The sequence below is a fragment of the Micropterus salmoides genome, unplaced genomic scaffold (genome assembly GCF_014851395.1).
Source record: "Micropterus salmoides isolate LMB-PRFRI ecotype aquatic unplaced genomic scaffold, ASM1485139v1 Ms_hic_scaffold_5, whole genome shotgun sequence".
In the NCBI taxonomy this organism is placed as follows: domain Eukaryota; kingdom Metazoa; phylum Chordata; class Actinopteri; order Centrarchiformes; family Centrarchidae; genus Micropterus; species Micropterus salmoides.
The window spans coordinates 17,740,649-17,758,964 of record NW_024044237.1 but is presented as its reverse complement, the minus strand read 5'-3'; the positions used below and the strand labels follow the sequence as shown (position 1 = coordinate 17,758,964).

The window sequence follows — 18,316 nt, the reverse complement described above, 5'->3', positions numbered from 1 at the left end:
AAACAAAGCTTTGTAGAAACAAGGGTAGGCTCGCTATCAATACTACACCGACTGAAGGGCTCATAAAAAGACAAATGAGGCTTAAACTGTTCACTGATGACCATGTAAAGATAGTTGTTCCACTTATGGTGATTTCTTACTTTCTTTGTGTTTGTATGTTCTATTTTAGGAGATACTTTAATCTGACAGTGATGATAAATAAAATGCAAATTAATTATTTATGTCAAATTTGATCTAAAATCATCAATCACTAGATGTTACAAGCTATAACCTAGAGTAGCTAAATATTTTTAGTAAATGTAGTCAATTTACTTGATCAGTCTGGGACTTTTGTGTTGAGTTTTTCATGCTTGTCTGTGGTTACTTTATGCCTTTGAGTGGCTACGATCACAGTAAAGTAGATCAGTGCTGAATTAGTGTGGTCTGTTCTTCTTCTGTACTGATTGGGTGACAACAGTTCAAATTTAGTGGCTGTAAAATCCACAGGGCGGAGCTCATTATCATTGTACAAAACGCCGTTTTTTACGCCGTTTGTTTAGTTAACTAAACGCCGCTTTTTACGGCGTGCCAAAAGAAAACGGCGTTTTTCGCGGCGTTTTTATACACAAAACGCCGTTTTAAACGCCGTTTTGTTAGCAAAACGTGCTACAAGAGTGACGTTTTTTGGCACTAATGGCTTGCCATACACCTGCACTTCGGCACGCGCTCAGCAACGACCGCGAAGCGCCGCGACCTCGGCTTTTCCCTCGTTTCCAGCAACTTACTTACTTTTTATTTTCTTTGGTTTGTTTTGTTAAAAGTTATCAGACCGTTAAGTTACACAATTTTAATTCAAGAACGACCAAGTTCTTTTAAGCTTTATTCATCAAGCTAACTTACACTGCTTCCACCGACACCCGGACCCAGCCAAGTGGGCCCGCCAGCATTAACAAAAGACGACCAAACCTTTAACCCGAGCCAGAGTTGTAAAGGCCTCCCACTGAAGGTTTTGTTCAATAAGCTGACCAAGACGGACCTCTGGAGCAATTCCCTGGCAGAGAAAGCCACTGGCCGACGGCTTTAAGCTGTCCTAACCGAGAACGCACGGAACTCCACCAGCGTGAGGCCGCCGACCAGCAACCCGGCTGGTAGAAACGACAAGCAGTAAGACTAAAACCCTGCATTCTGTGATCAGTGATGTCCAATAGTCTGTTAATCGATTATTTTTAACCCTTAAACTCATAGCTTGCGTTCATTAGCTGCCCGTATGAATCAAATTCAAATCAAAAAAGAGAACCCAATTTACATAGAACTCCACATTCTTGTTGTTTGCCTCATGTTTGTTAGCCATTGCTTATTTCTTTGTGTATTTAACCGCATTTATTTCACCTTGGTTATTTAATAAATTTCACCGTAATCACAGGAATTGTGTGTGTATTGTCTAACTCCAAGTCCCTGTCATGAGAATTTACTACTGATTTAAGATAATTGAGCGATTATTAACTATCTGATCACTAGTGAATAATTGTATAATTATTAAAACGCTCTGGGTGAATTAAATCTCTGGTTGTGCCCTTTTCCCGAGGTTTATGAGTAAATCTTTATGAAATATTAGTTTTCAGAATTTTATCAAAATCATGCGTAGACATGCTACAAGGGTAATAAGAAGAAGTAGGAAAGCAACACAGAAAATAAACCACAAATAATAGAATATATCTTTTATATTTTCCCTTACATGCCTTCATGTTTATGTGAAAATACATAGTGAGAATGGGAGAACAACACATAGCTCGTTGTTACTGTGTGATTATAGAGTACAGGAGAACAGTGGATACTTTAATACTTCCCACACCCCTAATAATACTGTGTAACTACAGGATAAAAAGTGGATTTTTTACAACTCTCTGCTTACCTTATTAGTCTTGTGTAATGTCTGTAACTTAAAGAATGAAAATAAATACTGTACCCCATTAAACATTTAAGATTAGCTATGTTTGATCCACCTTCATATACAGCATATGTGACATTATTACATAAGTGTAGCCTATTACTTGAGACGGGTCCTTTAGCTGCAACGCAACATTAACTACAAATAATTTTATTCATTGCACATTATCAGCCCAGTGCCACTGCACTTTTTTCTGGATTTGTTGTTCCTAAATAAAAGGTTTGTCATAGCTAAATCAGATTGTGAGAGTCATTCTTTTTTCATTATTGCTAAAGTAGTTGCCTTTACATCCAAAGGTCTAAAGATCTGTTGATCTTAACTGTGGAGTGTTCATTCATTGTAGACATTGACAATGAACTTCAGGATGTAGCTGTTCACAAATACTATGCAGTATGTAGCCTAAGGAACAATCCTTGTCTTATAACAGACTAAGACCATTGAAGTAGTCACCTTAGTCATCATCGCAACAATTGGCCCCCCTGAGAGATTTGGCAGGAGCCACCACTGCTATCAACATTATTATTATTTTAGAATTATATTGGTAGAACTGTTACACTTTATGGCTTGATGTGCTGTAAAAATATTTGTATAATAATTATTTTGATTGTCAATCTAGGAACAACATGAGATGCCATCCGACCCTCCGTGGCCTCCCAGTGAACCTGCTAGCGGATGACTGACGTCTTCAAAACCTGCAATGTAAGTACTCAGTGTGCTCACAGAAATGTCAATATCAACCACAAGCAGTATGAAATGTAAATGTAAAATTCTACGGAAAACCAACTCAAATACCTCTTCCAGCAACTGACAGTTTTAAAGAGATGAAAGGGTAGGTTTGTAGGGGGGTTTTGTAGTCTATCTCGAAACAATACTAAAATATGATGTGTATAGTGAAGGTTATTGTTGGCTATTAGCATCCCCTTCATAGGCATGGCCAAATTGTTAGAAATTAGGGACAAATCGCCACTTCTCCTTTCATGAAAATTTTTTTTCCAAACCTCCGAAGACCTGGGCTTTGATTCTGTGTGTATTTATATTAGTTGCATTGTCTTTGAACAGGACATACTTTTACAAGAAAATGAGTCTGTGTACCCAATGTGTAACAAAAAAGAAACGGACATCAGAACATGTTCGGCAAGTGACCCTATAGGGCACAGGCATGTGCCCATTAACGAGTAAGTCTAAGTTGAGCAGAATGAAGTGAAGGGATCCCAAAACGTAAAAAAGTCTCCATATAAAGACACAGGATTTTAGGAGGCTAAGTTTAGTTAAAGCTAAATAAGGGTTAAGCGGTCTAGTTAAAAATTAAAAGGATATTGTTGTTGGGTCATTGTGTTGGTTTACTGTTGGAAGGAAGTATCACACTGCTGCAGCTCAGCAAGTAAAGACACAAAGTGTTAACTACTAAAAATACTTAGGATATGTTTTGTGGCTTGTCTAAGTCAGACTGTTGAAGTCTCATAACTGTTTCTAATGAACTTTAGAATCTTGTCCTCATTCACTTACAGTTGAGTAACATTAAGAAAGCGTTAGAGTCAGTATAGATAGAAGGATTCATAACAGCCACCAGTAACTCTTAACATTTTGGCATGTGAGTATTGTATCAAGACAGACTTGGAAAAAATACAAAATATGCTTGGTGTGGGGGGCACCGATGAGCATAGAGTGCTAGTGCTTTCTTTTATAATTATCCTCATAATTGGATTGGGGTTTTTTTGCAGTGCAAAGATGAATCAGACATCATTGCTGGCACTTCTCACTGTGGTCACTGACACTGACGCTCCTTGTGCAGTCCGCTTCAGCCACAGTGAAAGGTGGCTGTGGATGGATTTGTTAGTTTCTCTGGAGGTGGTGATGGGGCAGTGGGTAAGCCAGATGCCTTTGGTGTGAGAGACCTAGTTGCTTCAGAGCCGTGCGACCTCTGACATATATAGCTATTGTAAGTAGCTTTGGATAAAAGTGTCAGCTAAATGTTAATGTAACTCATGTACAAACTCCCGAAAGCACTTCTGAACTGGCCGTTCAGGCCAGCTGTGATGAGGTCCACAAGATTAGGTACGCACGCACTCACACACACTGACGGGTGGCTGATGATATCACTTCCTCCTCCTGCAGGTTCAGCGACCTGTTCGCCTGGGCGGAAGAATACGAGGACTCCCAGACCAAGCCTCCCAAGTCCCGCCATAAGGCTCTGGCCTCCTCGCCTCGCTCCCGGAAAGGAGTGGGTCTGCCCACAAACGAGGAGGAGATCGCCCCACCTCAACCTGCTCCTCTGTGTGAGGACAACCTGAATCTGCGTCTTGTTCTTTGGTTGGTCCGTTTCAATACTATGATCTTAGGGCTTAAAGTAGGTCTCTAGCAACGTATTTGAAGCCTACTGTCGCTGTTTAATGAATGAGCGCCACTATTAAAATTTCACACGATCGTTAATGATTTTCAGTAAACTACAGTAACAATCAACGCATGGCTGTCTCCCTCTACTCATTCTTTAAAGGATGAGCGAATGTGAGAGAGCGGCAGAAAGTGACGGTGAAAGTTAGCGGAGGATAAGATCAGCATTAAGTTGTTATGTTACAGCTCTGTCCTCTACTGTACATCTTGATCGTTAAATTAAAAAAGGACGGTGTTGACCACGGAGGAGCTGAGGTTAGTAACGTTAAAGTAAATTAGGGATGCAAACTAACGCTAGTCCTTTTAAGCTAATGAGGAGATTATTCTTTTGGATTTTGATGTACAAATGAAATGCTTGTAGTAATGCAGAAGGGAGGTGGTTCTCATGTTGCCTATTATGTTAATTTCTACAAATGTATAAAGCAGTAAATTAAGACACAAAAGGCAAACATGAATAATCCTATCTGTAATGATTCTGAGGTCTTGTGTTTCCCTGCCATTATAAGATGGTGAGGCTCAAAACAGCTTGGTGCTGCGCAATGAATATAAAATCATTGTGGAAAGCATCAAAACAAACCAAATGAATTTTCCCAGATCTAATGGTTATAATTCAACTCCAGTAGACTTATTTAGCAAGTTTAGATTTTGGGGGGTAGTTTATTATTAATCTGCCCTAGATTTTCCTACTTATTCACTTATTCAGTGTTCCAAAATTATGTGGAATTGCATATTTCTTTATTGGAAAACATAATTTTCTTATTCCCAATCCCCCCACACAAAAATACCATCTTATTTTGTATATTATACCATTATACTATATATAGTGTAGGACTTCTTATTTTAAACAATCTTTATTAGCTATCTTTATTTGCTTATGATTCCATAAAACTCCACATTTAAAGCTCCCTTTTTATATTATTTAAGTAAAAGTGCTGGTGATGGAATAAAGTTATGCATAGTCGCTTTTTCCACAAAACACAGTAAAGTAGGTAGTAAAAGGAAATTTTGTTTATCTCAAAGGAATTTCTTTGCTCAAGAGATTAAAGTTATCACTTAACACCTAAAAATATCATTAATAATCAGGAAATAGAGAATGTTCAACATTATTGCAAAAACGAATGAAAACAAATTGATTATCTAAATTGTTGCTGGTTAATTATCTGATCAAAGCAGTCAGTTACTTTGTCTATTCAGCTTTATGCTAGATGTGCCTTATTGTGTCTGTTAAATGTAGAAATGACGGAAGATGTTGTGAGAAGATGATACTAATAAAGAGAACTTGAATTGTAAAAATGGAGTTGTATTTGTATTTTTGAGGACTACTATCTGAAAATGGGCATTTTGTAAATTTTAAGTTTAGTAATTTTGTTGAGTGAGTTAGTTTCGCTCAGCGTATAAGTTATGCACAATTACATTTACTGAGTAAAGAATAAGTGGAATTTAATTTCTATAAGCATCAGTAAATCAATGTAATTTAGTGTGTGGAAATTAAAGTTTTATTTCTCAATTTATTTAATATTTACTCAAAAATATTATTACCACTACTTAAAAGTTTGAGGTAATCAGTTTCTGCAAATATTTTGAGTATTCTGAACTTATTCAGGTTTACAGTGTAGCTTATCCGGGCTAACAAGGAAGATAATTTGTGTGCAGTTTTTATTTGCCATCTTCGGCTGGTTTAATTCAGCCACTCAAAATGTACCTAGATAACTTTTTTAAAACTTAAGCCTTGAAAACTTGAGCCCTGTCTCATCTCAGGGCGTCAAATAACGACGCTTTGAGAAAGCCTGAAAAAGCACCGGTATTAGATGCGCAAAGTAACCTTCAGCGTCTATATGTATGTATCATAATTGTTTTGAATGTTCTACCTCAGATATGCTAAGTCACCCACTATCTGGCAAGTTTTGATCTGACCATAAAGAATAGTTTAAAACCACAATTAACCATCTGGTTAATTTTCACTCAGCAGCAAAAATCCGCCTTTAAACTTGAAAGAAATAATGATTTGACATTTATCATGATAATTATTGATATTGATTGATATGAAATTTTTTGTAGTGATAACATTTTTGGCCTTATCTCTTTGTCAAGCTTTGTTATTTGATGAGAACATGTTGTGTCATTACATTTAACACACATCACACAATCTTCCTGAGCAGAAGATACCCAGTTGTTATGGAATTGTAGATGCTATAGATGCTTCATTTTTGTAACCATCATAACAGCTACTGAATGGAACTTGTAGTGCAATTTTCTCCTTTTTTTTAATCAACTACTGTGTCTGAGGTCAATTAACTTTTGATCTCAACTTTTAAGCTCAGCACACAGCTCTAATAGAAACATAAATTTGATGATCTACAATTTCATGAAAACTAGGCAAAATATATCTGCTGATGAAGACCATGTAATACAATCAAAAGCTCTAGAAAACTACTAAAAAGGGCCTTGTGGTAAATTTTGTACAACTACATGATGCAATTTCCAGTGGAAGTCACCTGTTACTGTGACAACATGAAGAGTTAAATAGAATATATTTTGGGCACGAAACAGGCTAATCATCAATACAAATAAATGCATGCACACTTTCGCAAAATACAAAGTATAGACTTATGCACCTTTCATCAACACACAAAAACACACACACACTTCATGCTATGACACCCCACCATATTCTGAAGTGGTGGCAGAGCTTGAGTGAGGGAGCGAGGAATATTTCATGTCTGTCTGTAGGCTCTGACATTAACAACTAAAGGTGATTTAACTTCCTAATTCATCCACCTCTGTTATTTATGAGCCAGCAAGGCTTTTTAGCAAGCACTGATGGATCTCTCTTGCTCTTTTTTTCTCCACCCTGGAGGAAGTGGTAGCATCATAAAAACTGAGATTGGCGAGGGGAAAGGGAGGTGGAGAAAAGTGGGGAACAAAATAATGTTGCAGAGGTGTGACAGGGTCATGGTTGGTTGCTAAGCCACCCAGGACAATAGATTTCATTTTAGAGAAGCATTCTAGCCATCCCTCCATTTCTGTCATTCTCTTGCGGTGTCCATTCTCCAACATCCTTTTTCTCATCACGAAGTGTCTGTCTTATCTCAAAGTTATACTCTCCTCAAGTAATCTGTCTCTCTACTAAGCTTTTTCTAGGCCTGGATATACCCCTCACACACACACACACACACACACACACACACACACACACAGAGTCTGGGTGTCTGTTGTCTCTTCCCCCCAGTGTCGCTTAGCTTCTCGACGTTTGGCCTGAAGGCTGCTGCTGTGATCTTCCCTTTAGAGTCTTTGCTTGTCATATTGCCTGGAGAGCACAAGTGTCAGAATCCAACAGATGCAGAGTACACACAGTTATTCACACACTCAATTTTGTGTGTTGTGTTTACCTATTCTGAAAGAGCCAGTTTGGTACTATTCAGATACCACAAAGTAAAGGCTCCACTGATTCACAGTTTTATTGTGGTCTGAACCACAGACCAATTCCTTGAGACGGTCCTCCCAAGAAATACAATAGGAATAGCTTTTTCAGAAAATTCTTAAAAACAAAAATGTTTGTTTGCATGTGTCCTTCCATGTCCCATGGGAATTATGACTCTTGTCTCTCAGGAGCAACAGAGTGAATATTGTGTGTTGTTATATAGCCACAAAGTCCGCAGAGGGAGGAGTTCAAGATGCATCAACAAATTGTCAGACTTTGCTTCCAGCTCCCTACCTATAGTCAACGTCGGTTTCTTCAAACCATGACGACGATCATTCCCTGACCTCAACCAAGTAATTTTTTAATCCAAACCATGATCTTCCCCTAACCCTTACCAAGTGCTATTTGTGCCCAAACCTAACCAAACTTTAAAAATCCTGCTGAAAGGGCAGTCACATCAGAAAATGCTTTATTTTACAGGTCTGTAATTCCCTGATAATTAACAGATACTTTCCTCTGAAATTTCCTTGTAAGAAGTAATTGCATTTATAGGGAAAATAGAGAGTGATTGGTTGGTACACTTCCAATTAATTCCAAATGCTAAGCTAGTGTTACCTTGAGGCCTTTGCTCAGTGATCTGCAGGTCAGCTAAACATGCAAAAATATGAAATTTGTATATATACAAGCATACAATTCAGCATATAAGAAGAATTAAATTTCTTATGATAAATACAGTTGAAATAATAAATTTACTTGGGTTTAAATTAAGTACTTCTTTATTCTCTAAAAAATCTCAAATAATTTTGAAAATAATTACCTCAGCAGATGTAATTGAGCTAACAAAAGTAACCGTCTCATTATATTTTCTTCCTGTAATTAATACCTAATGACGCAGTTCTTTCCCAAAATACATGCGTGCACGTGTCGTCCTTACAAAAAACACAGTGTGGTTTCATTTGTACAACTTGTTTCAATTACAGGGCATCCCTCTGATGCCTTCCACATCAATATTTCATAGCGATGGGATCATTTTCACTGACATGACAAGCAAACAACACCCCTGACAGTTGTGATGATGTGTGTGTGTGCATATGTGTAGTTATAATTTATTTTCTGTCTCAACAGGTTCCACATCTCTGATTACTGTGACCTGATAACGTGCTATTTGTGTTGTTGAGGTGAGAGTGTAGGATAAAAAATACACAATGTAAGCATTTTTCTCCTTGATGCAGGAAGACAGGAACTCAGCTAGAGGTCGCCTGTATTTATTCGGAGTCACTTTTTATGATATTACCAACAAGCCATTAAAATCAGAGTGGTAAACAACGAGTCAAGAACACCCAGAAAGCGAGTACAACCCGCTGGCATATTTAAAATAAATTATATTTGTTCTTGCTGTGATTCCCACTCAAATTAATTCAGTACATGGATGGACCTAAGGCACTCACTATTGTTTTTCTGACTTCTTTGTCACTGTTATTGTCATTATCAGACTCTGTTTTCAAAGTGTTTTCTGTTTTTGGACTTTGACGTGTCTTATTCCATTAGTTAAAATGCTCTCTAAATTTGCATGGAGTTATGGTGGAGCACATAAATCAGGCTTGACACGGCTCAAACCTGAGGCAATCCAGAACCACTGCAGCATTTCATTTACCCAAACACTGTTAAAACAACTTTTGCTATAATCTCCTGTCTTTAGTGCTTAAACAGATTTGCACATTATTGATTCAACCAAAACCCACGGATACATAACAACTGTTGACAGTAACGCCAATTTTGTTCCAAATCTTAACCAGGATGGGTCACTAGCAGTAAGTATAAATAGTCATTCATGAAAATTCACTAAGCTGTATTTGAGCCCATAAATGCCTTTGTGGTTGAGATTTAGCACAAACTGGAGGATGTTCTATATTTTATTCAGTTCAATTCAATTTTATTTATATAGCGCCAAATCACAACAACAGTTATCTCACAGCGCTTTTCATAAAAGAGCAGGTCTAGACCGTACTCTGATGTTATTTACAGAAGCCCAACAATTCCCACCAAGAGCAAGCACTAGGCGACAGAGGAAAGGAAAAACTTCCTTTTAAGAGGCAGAAACTTCGAGCAGAACCATGGCTCAGGGTGGGCGGCCATCTGCCTTGACCGGTTAGAGGTGAAGGAGAGAGAGGGAGAGAGAGGGAGAGAGAGAAAGAGAGAGAGGGGAAGGAGGCAGCCTACACAATATACACACAGAGGTACAGACAGTAAAGGTGATGCTATAGACTGAATGAATAATGGTACAGATATTTATAGTAGTGTTAATGATAATAATCGTAATGTTAATGATTATAATAACAATAATAACAATAGGACTAGTAACAATAGTTGAAGCAGAGGGTGTTGAGCAGGAACACGGGGGCAGCAGGTGACCCGCAGCCACAGATCCAGACTCCACAGCTCCAGAGCCAGAAACACCTGCAGGAAGTGACAGGAGGAGAGATGAGAGGGACAAGAAAGCACAAGACTATTGGAAAGGGGAGAAGTTGTGTTAGTAACATGCAATAATGGGATGAGGTTGCATACAGAGGGAGAGAAAATAGAGGAGAAAGGAGCTCAGTGCATCATGGGAAATTCCCCGACAGTCTAGGCCTATAGCAGCATAACTAATGGATGGTTCAGGACTCACCTGAGCCAGCCCTAACTATAAGCTTTATCAAAGAGGAACGTCTGAAGCCTACTCTTAAATGTGGAGATGGTGTCTGCCTCCTGAACCCAAACTGGAACCTGGTTCCACAGGAGAGGAGCTTGATAGCTGAACGCTCTGGCTCCCATTCTACTTTTGGAGACTCTAGGAACCACACTGCATTCTGGGAGCGCATTGCTCTGGTGAGGTAGTAAGGTACTATGAGCTCTTTAAGATAAGATGGTGCCTGACCATTAAGAGCTTTGTAGGTAAGAAGAATGATTTTAAATTCTATTCTGGATTTTACTGAAAGCCAATGCAGAGAAGCTAAACAGGAGAAATGTGATCTCTTTTCCTGGTTCCTGTCAGAACACATGCTGGATCATTCTGGATCAGCTGAAGAGTCTTAATGGACTTTTTCGAGCAGCCTGATAATAGGGAATTGCAGTAATCCAGCCTAGAAGTAACAAATGCATGGACTAGTTTCTGCATCATTTTTAGACAGGATATTCCTGATTTTCGCAATATTACGTAGGTGAAAAAAGGTGGTCCTTGAAATTTGCTTAATGTGAGACTTAAACGACATGTCCTGATCAAAGATAACTCCAAGATTCCTCACAGTGGTGCTGGAGGCCAGGGCGATGCCATCAAGGGAAACTATATCTTTAGATAATGTGTCACAGAGGTGCTTGGGCCCCAGAACAATCACTTCAGTTTTATCTCAGTTTAACATTAGAAAATTACAAGTCATCCAGGTTTTAACATCCTGAAGGCACATTTGATGTTTTATGTTAAGTGATCTTATGTTAAACAAGCCTTGAACAAAACTTATCTCAACTCTTATGACATGTGTGGGCCTTCTTTGTTGGCTAGTGTATTTTATACATGAAAAGGAAGCAAGTGTTAACATTGCATTTTCTGCTTGGCCAGGTCACACATACCCAGTGGCATTCCTGAAATGTAAGTCCTGCTGCGTGCCTTAGGGTTGAGTAAATTTCCCCAGGCAGACAGTACAAAATCTGATACTACTTCAGTTTACTTTGGTTAGCTCAGTTTTGTAAAAATACTATAATGTTTTTTGCAGTTGTGGCAACTTCTGACAACCAACACCAACTTGGCAAGCCTGAGCCTTGAGCCTGGACAGATACAGTATCCCCATGAATTGGAAATGGGTTCTCAGTTGATCATAACATCCAGAAATTGCAGCTCAGCATTGAGCGATGATGCATGTAATCCTGTAATTTAGATCCGCGGTTAATTTCTGTGTTGTGTGTCATCTAGTTTTGTCTCTCTGCCAGTTTTTACTCTCCCGTGCTCCACTGAATTGTCCGTGGTAATCGGACACTGCTTGTTATTTGTAATCCTCCCTTTGACTCCCTTCATCAGATAAGACATAAAATACAATACAAATACAATACTGTATACACAAACCCAGAATGAAATGTCTCTGTCAAGTCAACCAAGTCTTTGCTATACTGATATTAACAGTGGTTATCTGTGACCAATGACTCTTCACTTTTAGATACCACAAAGGCTCCACTGATTCCCAGTTTTAATGTGGTCTGACCCACAGACCAATTCCTTGACACGGTCCTCCCAAGAAGAATAATAGGTTTATCTATTTAAGAATCTATTTAAGATCTATTTGCATGTGAGAAGACCTTCCATGCGCCATGGGAATTATGACTCTTGTCTGTAAGGAGCAAAGGAGTCAGTATTGTGATCTTGTTATACAGCCACAAAGTCCACAGAGCGAGAAGGTCAAGGTGTGTTAAACAAAATGTCAGACTTTGCTTCCAGCTCCCTACCAACAGTCAACATTGGTTTCTTCAAACCATGAAGACGGTCATTCCCTGACCTCAACCAAGTCATTTTTTAAATCTTCTCCTAATCCTTAACCAAGTGGTATTTTTGCCCAAACATAACCAAACTTTAAAAATCCTGCCAGAATCAGAAAATGCTTTATTTTACAGGTCTGTAATTTAAAGATTAGTTACTCTGAAGTTTCCTGGTAAGAAGTATATAATGATATAATTACATTTATAGATAAAAAAGAAGTGATCAGTTGGTACACTTCCAATTAATTCCAAATGCTAAGCTAGCGTTACCCAGAGATGGGGACTCGAATTTGAGACTTAAGTCTCACTCTACAATCTATATATATATATATATATATACACTGTATGAATATACCACAAGTGACTTGAGACTTGACTTGGACTCCAGCTCAGTGACTTGAGACTTGACTTGGACTCTAGCTCAAAGACTTGTGAGCATCTCTGGCGTTACCTTGAGACCTTTGCTCAGTGATCTGCAGGTCAGTTGAACATGCAAAAATGCGAAATTTGTTTACAGTATATACATTTACAATTCAGCATAAATGAACAGTAATGTTTCCAATAATAAATACATATTTACTTGGATTTAAATTAAGTACTTCCTACCAGGATATTTTTCAAAACATTGGTCGTTTTCCGCAAGAGTTATGGGCAACTTTTCAAACCAGCTCCCTTGCTTTAGCTACGACCGAAGAAGGAAGTACCAAAAGTTGGAAAAAAACATTTCAGAACTTTTATTTCCCTTGAAGTTTCCTGTAAATAACTATGTAATTTGATTACAATTTGAATTTGTTAAACAGTTTAACAAAGCAAAATAACCAGCATACATTACCAAATACCTATTATTGAACGTGGTGGAGAAGTTAAAGTTCTTACTACTTGGGCTCTAGGATCCATGAATAGAATTTAGATTTATTTGAAACTGAAACACAGATTAAATATGATTGTGAGACTTAATGTTTGGAATATCAAAATGTAGATCCAGAAGCAAAATCTCACCTTCATTCCTCAAACTGAGACTCAGATCTGTTTGATATGCTATTGCTCATACCAAGTCCCCAAGCTCCAATCTCCAATCAGTGTTTAAAAGGACATGTCCCTGGTGACTGAGACAATATTATCTCCCAACCTTTAAGCCCTGATCTGCTATCAGCCTCTGGCACAAAAGCTACACCTCTCATCCCATCATACATTATGTAAATCCTTGCATGCTGTTCCAGGGTCAACTGAGGGGAGCAGTGGCAGACATGTGAAGCCCCGCAGGAGTTGATGCGAGTTCAGCAGATGTCTGGTTAAACCACCCACAGGGCAAGCAAGGTTGTCTGCAAGATACGACCAGACTGACCTCAGAGCTGCCTGTCACCTTATCTCTCTCCACAAGGACACACACACACACACACACACACACACAAATCTGTGTATTTTTTTGCTTTCAGTGGGAGCTACTACTTTTACACTTTATATTTAGACGAGGTTCTCACCCAGCTCTCTTACCAGGGAGGAGGATTGGAATATGAAAGAGAGGATATGAGTGAGATAAGAGAGGTTGACTTACAGTATTGGTTTTGTGTACATGATACAATGTAATTCAGCTGTGTGAACCGGATTAGGGAGACCATTCTATCAATGTGAAGCCAGGAGAGAGAAAACGAAATTGCCAGTGGAAGTAAAGAACAAGGTGTTCAGGCCTGGACCTAAGCCAAGACATGTTGGGCGCCTTGATAGAACAGGGATTTGAAATTGAATTTCAACTGGCACTCAGCACCTAGTGTAGTGGGTTTAGGAGGGGACAGCATTAAATTATTTGGAGACAAAGGCTGCTGTAGCATTGCTGTGAGTTATGGAGGCAGGAGAGATTTGGAGGGTCCAGCTCTCAGGATGCTCTAGTAGGCTAGATACGAGATGATTATGGCTGGCTCAGCTCAGTGGTGACAATGCAGGGTTGCTCAGCAAAAAAAAAAGTTTAAGCTGGCTCAACTTTAACCATACATGGGATTGCACTGTGTTGGCCAATCAAATACACGCACACAATCCTGGTAGGTCACTTTGTAACATCATTGGCTTCATTCAACTGTTTGTTTGTTTGAATTTGTTGAGACATAGGATAAATGATTGTCACCTTAATAACTTTGCAGAGTAACAAAGTCTCATGTCTCATGACAACTCTTAAACCGTATTTTGAATGTGATAAGCTTTCAAACACATGGCTCTCTTACTCAAACTGGACTGTCATCATCTCACTAGTACCTGAAGAAACTGCCCTGACGAGCGGGCAAAGTCTCATTTGAATGCAGTGCCATTTTCATAATGCAAATCTTTCAAATGGAGCTGGTAAGCACATCTCAGAGAAATCAAGTATTTCATAAATGCCTTACTGAAAAATCTGCCAGAAAGTGCAACCCAACCTGATGTACATTCATCTACAGCAGACAGTGGGGTGGTTTGGTTATGTGGAAGGTGGCAGGACAGAAGTTTTGTTTTCAGTATTTCAGCAGCAACATTTGAATACAAAAAGACAATATTTAAAATGTTCCTCAAACAATGAACAAAATAATGATCCTCACTCACTACTAAATCAAATAAAAAAAAGACAAATCCAGAAGCTTTCACTTATAATCAGACTTTACCTTTCAATAAATTTTACTGAATTTGGTCAGTCTATTTCAAATGAGCCTTAACTCTGAGCATGAGCTTTAAAATGAAGTCTGCAGAGATTGAGAGGAGAAGGAAATATTATATTTTACTATTTACTGCAGGACAATAAAGCTTCTAGAAGATTTCATACGAATTAAAACAATTAAGGAGAGAATGTGGGAGTTATAACTAAACCTTTAATAAAATATGAACATCTGAAAACTGCTAATCGATGATTCCCACAGGCTTTAGTTGTCTGTGTGTAAAGTATGAGTGTAGTGTGTTTCTACACTCCCTCCATTGTTCATGCAAGACTATCATCATGTAATTTTTGTCTGATGAACTCAATACGTCAGAAATCATATAAAGTTCTGCAAGAACATGTAAGCAGAAAGAAAAGAGAGCTTGTGGATGAAAAGGGAAGCACTTAAGTGAGAGACTGAAAATGGAAACAGAATGGAGAATGGAGTAGGAAACAGAATAATCCAGCCAGGAAAAGAGAGTCAGGAATACAAAATGAAAGAGAACAAAAGAAGAGGGACTGTAATGAGGGATAATAAAAAACAGATGAGTTAGGCAACAGGCTTAATGCAGTGTCCTTTCTCTGCAACAAAGCAAACTAAACAGATAAGCTCTAGTGACTAAGGTGCTGCCTGTTTAATAAATTACCTTCCCTGAAAAGAATACTGTACAACGCCAACAACGCTGTTCACATTAAACACTGGTGGGGAAGAAAAGTAATTAAACCGGCTACACAAACAAGACAGACGGTTTCTTTATTAATAAAACAAACGGGAGTGTGGAAGAACAGGTCCCCATTCAAACAGAGGTGTTGTTGTTTAAAACGCTTTACTGACTGGCCCAGAGCCCCTCACACACACAAACACACAACACAGTCAATAGGGAGTCAAGAATAAAAGCCAACAACACAATCCTGACAAGATAATAATAGGTTTAGATTAGTGAGATAGACAGTGTGCTCAGGAGGATAATAACACTCTATAGCTCAGTATGTTCAGAAAGTTTTAAGGACTTTAGGCAATAATATATATTACTGCGATCACGGAGGTGTTGCATAGCAATCTGGCAATCATCCCTATTAAGGTGTGAGGGTGTAAAAGGAGGTCAAGAGGAGTTGGAGGAGCCATTATGTACTCATAATTAACATACAGCACCTTTCACTGTTGCCATAGCAAGCAGCTGTTTTAGAGATTTACCAGGGAGCGCACCCGAACCCGAACACCCACACATGCGTGCATTTGATATTTACGTGTAGGATGTAGGCCTAGCTCCCTTAGCTTGAGCATACAACAATCAGGTAAATTAGCGGCAAGAGCTCTAACCAATCAGGATTTTATTAGGCATGGTAAGTGGTGAATTTACCCATCATGTCTCTTGTAAACAGAAACAGGATCTCATGTCCTATGATGATAACGCAAAGTTCAAATTTGACATTTTCACCCCAGTAGATATTACTGTAATACTAATTTCCCATTCAGCTCACTAACACATTATACAAGATGGGATGGGAACATAAACACAGAGACGATGCCAAAGGTGGACTCCAACAATATCGCTCATAGCAATACGCAACCCTGTCTTCTAGACATTGTGTTTATATATTGCTAAAGAATTTTCCCAGTTTCATTGAGGGAATGAAACATTACATTTATGTGCCTCAAGTGAGTCGTAAGGACGGGATTGGAGTGGGTGGTAGGTGTACAAAGTGCAGGATTTTGGTAGCAGAGACTCTAGTTCGTATCCACAGTCCCGTCAGTGGTTAGGTTTAAAGCTCGTGCAGATGCCTGGTCTGATTTTTATAAGTCCTCTGTATGTACACGCCTCTTAAAGCCCACCGCGTCGTCTGCTCGAGCTAGTTCTACACTGCTGAGATTGCACATCCAAATATAAATGTTAAAATTTTTGGCTATACGCTACATAAGTTCGTAAGAATAGTGAGACTCTCCACAGTTCAATCGCTCACTTCATTTTATAGAAACAACGAGCACCAAAGTATAATTCATTCAGACTTACTGGCATGATATGGTAAACACGAGAGATGAAAAAAAGTGGAGACTCACTACCTTCGAAGTGATCATTAAGTCAGAGTATGTGTCCAGTCCTCGATTATTTATTTTCATTTAGTCTAAAGGGTCCACAGATCAAAATGATCAAAATGTTTTTCTCATAAAATGAATCCAAGTAACTACGTCAACCTTCGGCTTTCATTGTTTATGAGGTACACTCTTTCTCTCTGTGTGTGTGTGGTTGGCCTGGATGCAATGTCTCTCAGAGCTAGATAAAATTAATGATTCATAATTGACATGTTATCTGATAACAGAATTATTAAACAAGTAATATTCATGCTGGTTGAAATGAACAATTTTATAGTAGCCTATTTCCCATCTTTGCTGAGCAAGAGTTTTGTAGGAAAGGATTTAAAGGCCTGTCCCAGATATAGGCAGGGTGTCCCACACCAGAGGGTCTAAGGACAGAGGGTGTCGTGAGTTGTACAAAAACATCAAAATGTAATAATTATTTCTAGGAAATTAATAACAATGGTGTATAATCTAGATGTGTTCCATTCATTCACAGATTAGTTTTGTGATTTATATTGCTTGGTCTTACCAGCAGAGAAAGGCAATGGAAGATTTATATAGCCCATCTCACACAGGTTAATTCACAAGAGTGGTTTATACAGACAAAGTGTAATTATCTTGAGAGGACAGAAGCTTCAAGAAATACGTTGTAACAGTGAGTAACAAGCAAAGGATCCATTCAATTTCCCTGTTTTTTAAATTAAATTCAATGCAGCCATTCATCCCTTCTCCATTCTACAAACTAAATATTTTGGGGCCTAAATAGATGATTTCAGATGCTTTCTTTTTCTGAATATAAGGGACAAACTCAGAGCTGATTTACAAATAAAAGCACTGTCTCTCTCTCTCTCTCTCTCTCTCTCTCTCTCTCTCTCTCTCTCTCACACACACACACACAACCAAAATTACTTTAATATTTGAAAAATACAAATCCAAACATTACTATGTCTGCTTTTGTCTGTGTCTGTCCATTTCCTCCTCCTTCAGACATTTATTGTATTTTTCTCATCATTACCCAGTCTATCTCACTCTCTGTCTTGTGCTTGCAGTAGTGTTTGCCCGAAATTTCACAAAACAGAGCTTAACGATTCCCCATTTCTTTTCTGCTCGTCTCTTTCGCTCTTTCACTCTGTTCAGGAGAAGAAACAAAACAGAAAAGGAAGAGTCACTAACACAATGACAGACAGTGAGCTACAGAAACAGAGGTAAGGACAAAAATACAGTGACCTGTACCGCCAAGCTTGACTAAGCAGAAACAAAGCGGACCAAGAAAAACAAACTAAACTCTCTTTTTCTCTAGCTCTCTTTCTCACACACACACACACACACACACACACAAAC

General features: G+C 38.6%; 1 long non-coding RNA gene across 1 annotated transcript; it reads left to right on the top strand.

The window, feature by feature from the left end:
* Positions 1–689: 689 nt before the first annotated feature.
* On the top strand, positions 690–4,588 carry LOC119889198. The gene is made up of 3 exons (XR_005442028.1): positions 690–1,143; positions 2,544–2,626; positions 4,043–4,588. It is a non-coding gene; the product is annotated as an uncharacterized LOC119889198 (long non-coding RNA).
* The last annotated feature ends 13,728 nt before the right edge of the window (positions 4,589–18,316 follow it).